Source organism: Bos javanicus, chromosome 15, assembly GCF_032452875.1.
Source record: "Bos javanicus breed banteng chromosome 15, ARS-OSU_banteng_1.0, whole genome shotgun sequence".
NCBI lineage: Eukaryota > Metazoa > Chordata > Mammalia > Artiodactyla > Bovidae > Bos > Bos javanicus.
The window spans coordinates 74,963,749-74,972,317 of record NC_083882.1 but is presented as its reverse complement, the minus strand read 5'-3'; positions in this window follow the sequence as shown (position 1 = coordinate 74,972,317).

Below are 8,569 nucleotides of genomic sequence, written 5' to 3'. Positions count from 1 at the left end.
CTCTGAGCACCCAGGGTCAGGTTGAAGGAAGGGAGGAAATTAACACCCAAGGGTGGCCAGGTGCCAGAGCTGAATCTGACAAGGACCTGCCCACGACGGCTTGCATTCTGGGAGGGGAGGGCAATTCATATGCATGAAGACAGACCCCAGCCGGAGCTTTGGACAAGCCCACTCGTGGACTGGAGTGGAGAGCCTCTTTCCTCTTGTCTTCTCGTGTCTCTTTACAAGCCATTTGTGGGAGATAGTTTACCCCCCGTTTCTGGATGAAAACTCGGGCAGTTCCACTTGTTTTCTGTCTTCTGCGAGGGGACAAAAATTCTTAGGTCACTTTAAGTGGCAAACATGAAGTCAAGCTAATAACTCAAAGCGTCTGGTCCACGGTAAGCGTCACACCTTTGAACTTGGCTTAGAGTTACTTCTCCTGCCCTGCTGTCCCCCACAGGCCGTGAGCTGGAGAAGGCCAGACCTTCCTTCAACCCGCACACGCCCTTGCTCCCCTGCCCTCTTTCCTCATCTTGTGTTGAATATTTGAGTTTCAGAGGCTGCCAGAGCCAAGAGAGGAAGAAGCCGAAGTCGAGGGAAGGAAAGGTTCTATGTCACTCGTTCCCTCCTGAGCTGGCTTCTGCTCCTGGGGCCCTGCAGAGGACAGCACTGACTCTAGGGGTCCTCAGGACCGCTTCCCACCTGCCACAATGTGGGCGTGTGCCTCCTCCATGTGGCTGCTCCCTAGTCAACCTCAGGTTCTCCAGGGCCGCACAGACTCTGTTTATTGTTTCTCAAATTTACTAGACCACAAGATGGTGATGATGATGGTGATGATGGTGTTGATGTCCTGTGTCTTGTAAAACACCTCGGCAGACCAGGCCCATGTCTGGACCACAGAAAACACACGTGTGTCCTGTACATGCTCTGGGGTCCTGGCCTGTTCCACCCCAGACACCCCTCCTTCAGCTCATCCCTTTTCTGGCCCTTTCAGATTTTCCTGGTGGGAGCCAGCTGCATCTGGGCCACTGTGTGCCTGACCACTGGACACACGTGTGACCAAGCAAAGCTTCTCACCAAGCCCGAGGGAGGGGGCGGATAGTCCCACCTCCCCTCCTTCACAGGGGCCAGAATCCAAGCCCCCCTAGATCTCCCTCCAGAGAAGTCCTTCCGACAACATCTCTCTCCTCCTCTCTAGGTGCCTGACCCATTTACACCCTCAACATGGTATATTGTGAACCTGTTTTTCTGCCCAAGCTTCCACTAGGGCTCCTGCCAAACTACAACCCCTTATCTGTTCCCGGTCATGTTCCCCCTCCAGGCTCCCAAGCTTTTAAATGGCCCTTCATCATACTCAGTTGTCCATGTTGGAATCTGGGAACTTTCTTTGATCCTTCCTCTCTAACCCAAATCAGCCCCCTTACTCTGGGGCTTCACCCATCCTGGAGTGACCAACCCATCCCATTTGCCTGGGACTTCCCAGTCTTTAGCCTTGACAGCCCCACATCCCAGAGATTCCCTCAGCCCCAGGCAGACCAGGATGTCTGGCCACCCTCCTCTGTCTCCCCTGCTCCAAATGATCCAGGCTGCCGGCACCTCTTGTTCAGACAACTAGTCTCCCTGCCCCAGTTCAAGCCCTTCCAAACTGCTCTCCATACAGCAACCAGAGTTATTCTTCAGGAGGCCAACATGGTTATGTCCCCATCGTCTAACACCCCCCACCCAAATCCTCACTCACTTGCTCTTCACTCATCTCTCCTCCATCCTCTCTCCTCTCACCAGCTCTGTACCTTCTGCCCCAGCCCATGGAACCTGGGAATTTCCACTGCTAAGGAGAGGCTCAAGCGATTGTTAAATCAGGCAAGCGTGGGGCAATGCTCAACGGACTGTTGCCTGACTTCTTCTCTGCATCACCTTATTTCTTTCTAGCATGGAAATCACATTCATTCATTTAGCAAAGAAAGAAAGTGAAAGTGTTAGTTGCTCAGTCGTCTCCGACTCTTTGCAACCCAAGGACTGTAACCTGCCAGGTTCCTGTGTCCATGGGAATTTCCAGACAAGAATACGGGAGTGGGTAGCCATTCCCTTCTCCAGGGGATCTTCCTGGCCCAGGGATCAAAACGGGGTCTTCTGCATTATAGGCTGATTCTTTACTGTCTGAGGCACCAGGGAAGCCCAAGAATGATGGCATGGGTAGCCATGGGATCTGGAGCCATGGGCTCCAGGGGATCTTTCCAACCCAGGGATTGAACTCACATCTCTTATGTCTCTGTCTCCTGTACTGGCAAGCGAGTTCTTTACCATTAGCACCACCTGGGAAGCCCATTCATTCAACAAGTATGTATCAAATACCAGTGTGTGCCAGGCACTGTGTTCCAAGCAGGAGGTGTGACAAAGAATAAGTCAGAAGCCCTCCCTACCCTCAGGGAACCTGGAGTTCAACAGAAGATACAAACCGTAACCAACAATTACAATTACTGTCTCCAGAGCCCCAGTGGGAAAACAGTGCCTGGTATCAGGCATTGAGAGCCTGCTCTGTGTCTGCCAGCAGTTTTACACACGCGCTCACTCATTCAGTCCTTCCATCAGCTCTACCTGGTGGGACGGTGATTACATCCTTTTCTCAGAGGAAGAACTAGAAGGTTAACCCATTTGTTGCGGGCCATACAGCTTGGGAGGGCAAGTCTGGATTTGAACGCGTGGCCCATGTGTGGCCGGGCAGGTGTCAGTGCTATCTTGCCTTGGGAGGAGAGGGCCATGGGAGAGCACAGCAAGGCACCAGCGTCACTTGGGGTGTGGTCAGGGGTCCCCCTGATGGCTGATCTGAAGGAGGAGCAGGGTTAGACAGGAGACCAGAGGGAGATGGTTCCAGACCCGAGCAGAGGACGTTTCTGAGCGCGCTAGCACAACAGAAGCGCTCAGGGCAGTCCTGGAGTGCAGGGCTGGCAGCTTAGTCCAGAACACCAGGCAGGCGAGTGTGGGAGGTCCACCTGCCCTGCAGCTGGTGAATCTGGCAGCGTGTCCACACATGTGCAAATGGTACCTCCCCCAGAAAGGAGGCCAAGTCCCCCGGCTGGGAGTCGGAGTGGCTCAGTTCAAATGACCTGTGGCCACCACCCACTTGCCAGCTGTGTGACTCTGGGTGAGCCACTTAACCTCGCCAAGCCCCTTCAGTTTTCCCACCTGTAAATGGGGTGATGCTAAAAGTTCTTAGGTCTTTGGGTTGGTTGGAAAAATAACTAAGAGAATGTGTATAAAGTTCTGAGCACCTACTAAGGGCTGTTTTTTAGTGTCTGTGCATATGTGGCTCTGAGCATTTTCCATCCAGTTTAAAGATGAAGAGACGGAGGTCCAGAAACTTAGAGTAACTCGTTAAAGGTCAGTGAGGGCGCCCAGTGTAGGGGTCTTCCCAGCACCCAAGGCCCCCCAGGGGAAGAGAGCCCTGTGTGGTTGTGGGATGTGAAATTCCCGCGTCGCCAAGAAGACCCTCAGGCCTTCTAGCCTAGTACCTCCTTACTCTCCCGCTCCGCCACACACACCCCTTGTCACTCCTGGCCACAGGAGGGCTCCTTGCAGTTAGACTCTGATCAGCCAGGACACAGGGGTGGGGCCTGATGCCAGCCTAGAGGAGGCAGCCTTGGAGGGAACGGGACTCTGGGGACCTTTGAAGGCCTGCGGCTCAGCCCCCAGCCCAGAAGTGTAATCACCCTGGGAAGAGGAGACAGCCGAGACCATCCCCGAGTTCCCCATTTGTAAACAGTTCAGCCAGGAGGGGCAGGGCGCTGGTCCTGGTGCCTGGTGCTGGAAGATGGCTGTGGTCCAGCAGCTAAGTGGAGGGGCGGGGCCGGCGGGTGGGGATGAAGGATGGGCAGGACTTGTTGGCTCTGGGGGCACATGCTCCCTCCTCCCTTACCTGCTGCCACGTGCAGCATTACCTGAGCATCACGGCAGAGAATCCAACGGTTCTTGGAGTTGGGGAACATTTTCCAACACCCCACTACATTTTCTTTCTCTTCTCAACCTCCCAGTCTCCTGTCTGCCATACTCAAAGCCCAGGGGAAATTTCCAAAAAAAGTTGTTTTTTTTTTTTTAAGCCACAGCTATGGTAATAGAGTAAGAAGAGGCTCGACCTGAATTCAATCAAACCTGGAATAAAATCATGTCCCGGCCACTCACTCGTGAGGTGGCCTCAGGTGGCCACGTCACGTCTCTGGAACCTCAGTCTTCCCATCTGTAAAGTGGGGATGACCTTCGATCCCCCAGTGTTGCTGTCAGGGTTACACATGCTGAGTGAGGGCTCAGTCGGGGTCCAGGAAACGTCAGCAAAGAAAGAACACTGTGGGAATAAGCACACCACAGACCCTCAACAGATATTTTCTGATTAAATAGGAGACTGAATAAAAAGGAAATAAATTATCCCGACATCTGTGCTTTTGTCATCCTAAAAGCACACGGGAATTAGAGGCATTGGATGGGGTGAGAGAGGAGCAGGGTGAGACATGGCATAACTCTTGGGGAACGGGAGGCTGAGAACATTCTTAATGACGTCAGCTCCCGTGTGCAGAATACATTATGACCTCAAGTGCTGCTGGCTTGCTCTGACATTGAGGCTTATCTGGGAAGGAGATTCAGAACTGAGTCCACGGAGATAGATTTTAGGTTCCCATCTTGCTTCTGCCTCCAGCCATTCAGGGAAGTTTGGACAAGGCCTGTGCCTTCCCCCGGCCTCAGTTTTCTTGTCTGTAAAGTGAAAATCCAGTTACCAATGTTCAGAGCTGCAGGGAGGGTTAAATGGGCTTCCCTGGTGGCTCAGAAGGTAAAGCCTGTCTACAATGCGGGAGACCTGGGTTCGATCCCTGGGTCGGGAAGATCATTTGGAGAAGGAAATGGCAACCCACTCCAGTATTCTTGCCTGGAGAATGCCATGGACAGAGGAGCCTGGTGGGCTACAGTCCGTGGGGTCGCAGAGTCGGACACGACTGAGCGACTTCACTTTCGCGACTTTCGTGTCGAGGGTTTGGTCCAGGAGGCTCAGCAAATGGTAACCACCCCTGTTATTACCTAAGTTCATCGCTGTGTCGGTTGGCTGCTGCTGTGTAGTGCCCACCCCTAAATTTAGGGCCTAAAACAGTCACCGTTTAGTTAGCTCACGGTTCTGTTCAGCAAGTTGACAATTCAGGCTGGGCTCAGCTAGGCGGTCCTTTGGCTCTCCTCTTGTGTCTGAGGTTGGCCACAGTCAACAGATGTCCAGGACAGGAACCCGGTCTCTCGATTCGCAGTGCAGTGACCCTCCCTCAGCTGCCCGCTCTGCCCTGTGACAGCATCAGCAAAGCCCGTGGCTTTCTCAGATGGCTTCATGGTTCCATGCTCCAACCGCAGTCGGAGCCGGGTTGCCCTCTTCAAATCCCTGTACCCCTTAGGAGATGGAGACCAGACCCCACGCAGGCCAGCTGCATGAATCCCATTCACGGAACCGGTGACCTGCGTCCACCAAGGAAACCCCACGGAGTCCCCACCTCCTCAGTCCTCAGAGGAAGGAAATACATACAGTACCCCTGGGCACGCGGGGGTCCTCTGCCCCTCCCCATAGAAACACCCCAGCTGTCCTCCAAATAAGCTCATTGAGCTATCCCTGGGAGCTGGTTTAGACCATCACGAGCTAGCGATACCTTCTGTGGCCCACATCCAGTGAACAGGAGGCCATGTCCGTTCCCCTTGGTAGGGGCGCCTGGTTCCTGTGCCTCTTCTCGGGTCACCGGCCTCTTGGTGGCGGGAGGGGCGGAGGGGGAGGGGGAGGCAACCCCTGCAGTGCTCCAGGCAATGAGGACATCAGGCGACAATGACCAGTCAGGACAGGCTTCTTCCATCCTCTATGCCTTACTGGCTGGGAGAGACAGGGTCTTGGTCATGTGTCCCCAGCACGGGGCACATTTTCCAGTTTCTGTTTCTGTTTATGGCCTATGCCCCACCATAGACTGTGAGCCCCATGATGTCAGGGACTGTGGCGAACCCCAGTTCCTTCTACAGACCCTGGCACATAGTGGGTGCCCAATAGCCACTGCACAGATGGACGGATGAAAAGTTGGATTTGACTGCGTTGAGCCTCTTCACAAAGGGCTTACTTCCTCTCTCCTTTTCTGAACCAGGAGTCTTTATTCCTATTGGCCTTGAAAGTGAAAATGGCTCAGTCGTGTTCAACTCTTTGCGACCCCATGGATTATACAGTCCATGGAATTCTCCAGGCCAGAATACTGGAGCGGGTAGCCTTTCCCTTCTCCAGGGGATCTTCCCAACCCAGGGATAGAACCCAGGTCTCCCACACTGCAGGGGGATTCTTTACCAGCTGAGCCACAAGGGAAGCCCAAGAATACTGGAGTGGGTAGCCCATCCCTTCTCCAGGTGGATCATCCTGACCCAGCAATCAAACCAGGGTCTCCTGCATTGCAGGCGGATTCTTTACCAACAGAACTGTCAAGGAAGCCCCTTGGCTTTGAGGTCTAGCAGAAAGGGCCTGAGCACAGAGCCACTGGGCTGGCGGCCAGGGTGACCGTCACGGGAGGCGGCCGTGTGCAGCGGCGCAGGTTGCCCACGGCCGCCTCCAGGGGGAGTCGTTTCTTCAGGCTACAATGTGACTGACTCCTCCGGGGTTAGTGTAGTGGGGCAGTCACAGCAAGTGCCTTAGCTTCTCCAAGTCTCAGTTTCCGCAAACATAGGGGGCATCCAAGGTGCTGGGGTGTGAGGGGCAAAGGTTGACACTCAGGGCACGGCGGCCGCTGCGATGGTGATGACAGTGGGGATGATGACAGGGAAGGAGGCAGGTGCCAGGGAGACGTGCCCAGCCTGAGTGACTGCTAGCTGCCCGCCCTCGCTCTTCTTACCGCCTGGCACAGGGGAGTCATGCCTTGCCCTGCAGAGCTGGCCCAGCCCTTATTCCCAGCTCCTCCTCCAGCCTCGGTCCTGTTCAGAGCCTGCTTCCCACACTTGCCCTCCCTCTCTCCTCCCTGCAGCTCGGCGGGTGAGCCTGCGCCTCTCCCCCCATCCTATCAGACCCAGGACTGGGACCCCTCCAGTCCCCCAAGACGCCGAGTACTGCATGAACCGGCAGGAAGAGGGGGTCACCCTGAAAGCCCCAAAGTGGGCTCTCCCAGGTGTGTGGTGCAGGGCAGGGGGCAGACCCCTCCACACTGGTCAACCTCCATCAGTGCCTTCCTGCCCGCACTGCACCCCCACCCTGAGGCTGCTGGGTCTCTCCGGCTCCCACCTTCCATCCTCCCCTCCCCCCAGCCCCCCTGTACTTCTGGCTCTTCCTGCCGGTGCCCCCACACCCCCAGCATCCTGCAGGAAGCCCACTCCTGTTCCCAGAGGCGCTGCTGGAGGCATCTGCGGTAACGTTAGGGCGTGAGAGGGGAGCTTGGCTCTGGGCCTGACATTCCCCCGGGCCAGAAGGCAGGTGCTGGGGAAGTGACTTCAGAGGGGGCTTCTGGGGGATGGGGGGGCGTGCATGGCTCCCTGCCTTCTGGCGGCCCCTCCTACCCCTCTGCATCTTCCCTCATGGGGCAGGGGGCTGGACACACATTCCTTCCTGCCCGGCCGCAGCCTCATAGACCAACCAGCCGTTCCTGGTCTGGAGGCACCAGAGTCCTCCAGCCTGCACGTTCACATCCAGGGAGGCCCACCCCAAGGGGATGGGGACCCCCCTGAGGCCTAGGACCGCCCTGGGAATCCACTAACAGGAAGTAGCTCAGGAAGTGCTTTAGGTCATTTGATTCCCACAATAACCCTGGGAGTCAGGAACTGTAGTCCCCATTTCACAGATGAGACTAACAGAGGTGATGTCACTGGGCCTGTCGCCCCCCGCCCCCCAGGACCAGCAGGTGTTCTGAATTTATTTGGTTTGGGCCAGGAAGAGGGGTGCCAGGGGTCGGGGGAGGATTGAGTCCTGCAGAGTGTGGCTGGAGGGGCGGGGGCTGAGTGATGAGCCTCCCACCCCCTTTCCTGTTTGTTCCACTGGCTGTTCATTATGCTACTTCCTTCCACAGGATGCCAGAGGCCTTGGATGGGCCCCAGGGGTCCCCAGCAACACTCAGCATGGACCGTGCTGTCGGCAGCTGGCGGTTGTGTGCGTGTGCGTGTAGGTGTGTACAGGTGAGTGTGCAAGACTCCCCTGCATTCACCAGAATACAAGTGCCATGGAGGTGTCTTTGCAGCTGTGTTCTCAAGGTCTAGAACAGGGCTTGGCTCATAACAGGTGCCCATTAAATGTTTATGGGATGAATGAATGAATGAATGAGCCCATAGGTTCCCAGGGATCAGCGGATCTTCACCCGGAGGCAGTGTGACAACTTAGGTCTCTGTCCCTCTGCAGGGGGCGGAGGTGGTGGCAGTCCTGGCCTAGGAGATGCGCTGGTGATGGCCATGCCAGCATCACAATGACTCACTTCGCTGATGGCTCCTTGGCCTGGGGAACTTGCTCACCTGGAAGACCCCAGAGCAGGGACTGGAGGAGTCTCTGCCCTGGAACAGGCACGATTGGGGTCGGTGGAGGGAGGCTCTGCCACACAGGCCTGGAACATTCCAGGCTGGCAGC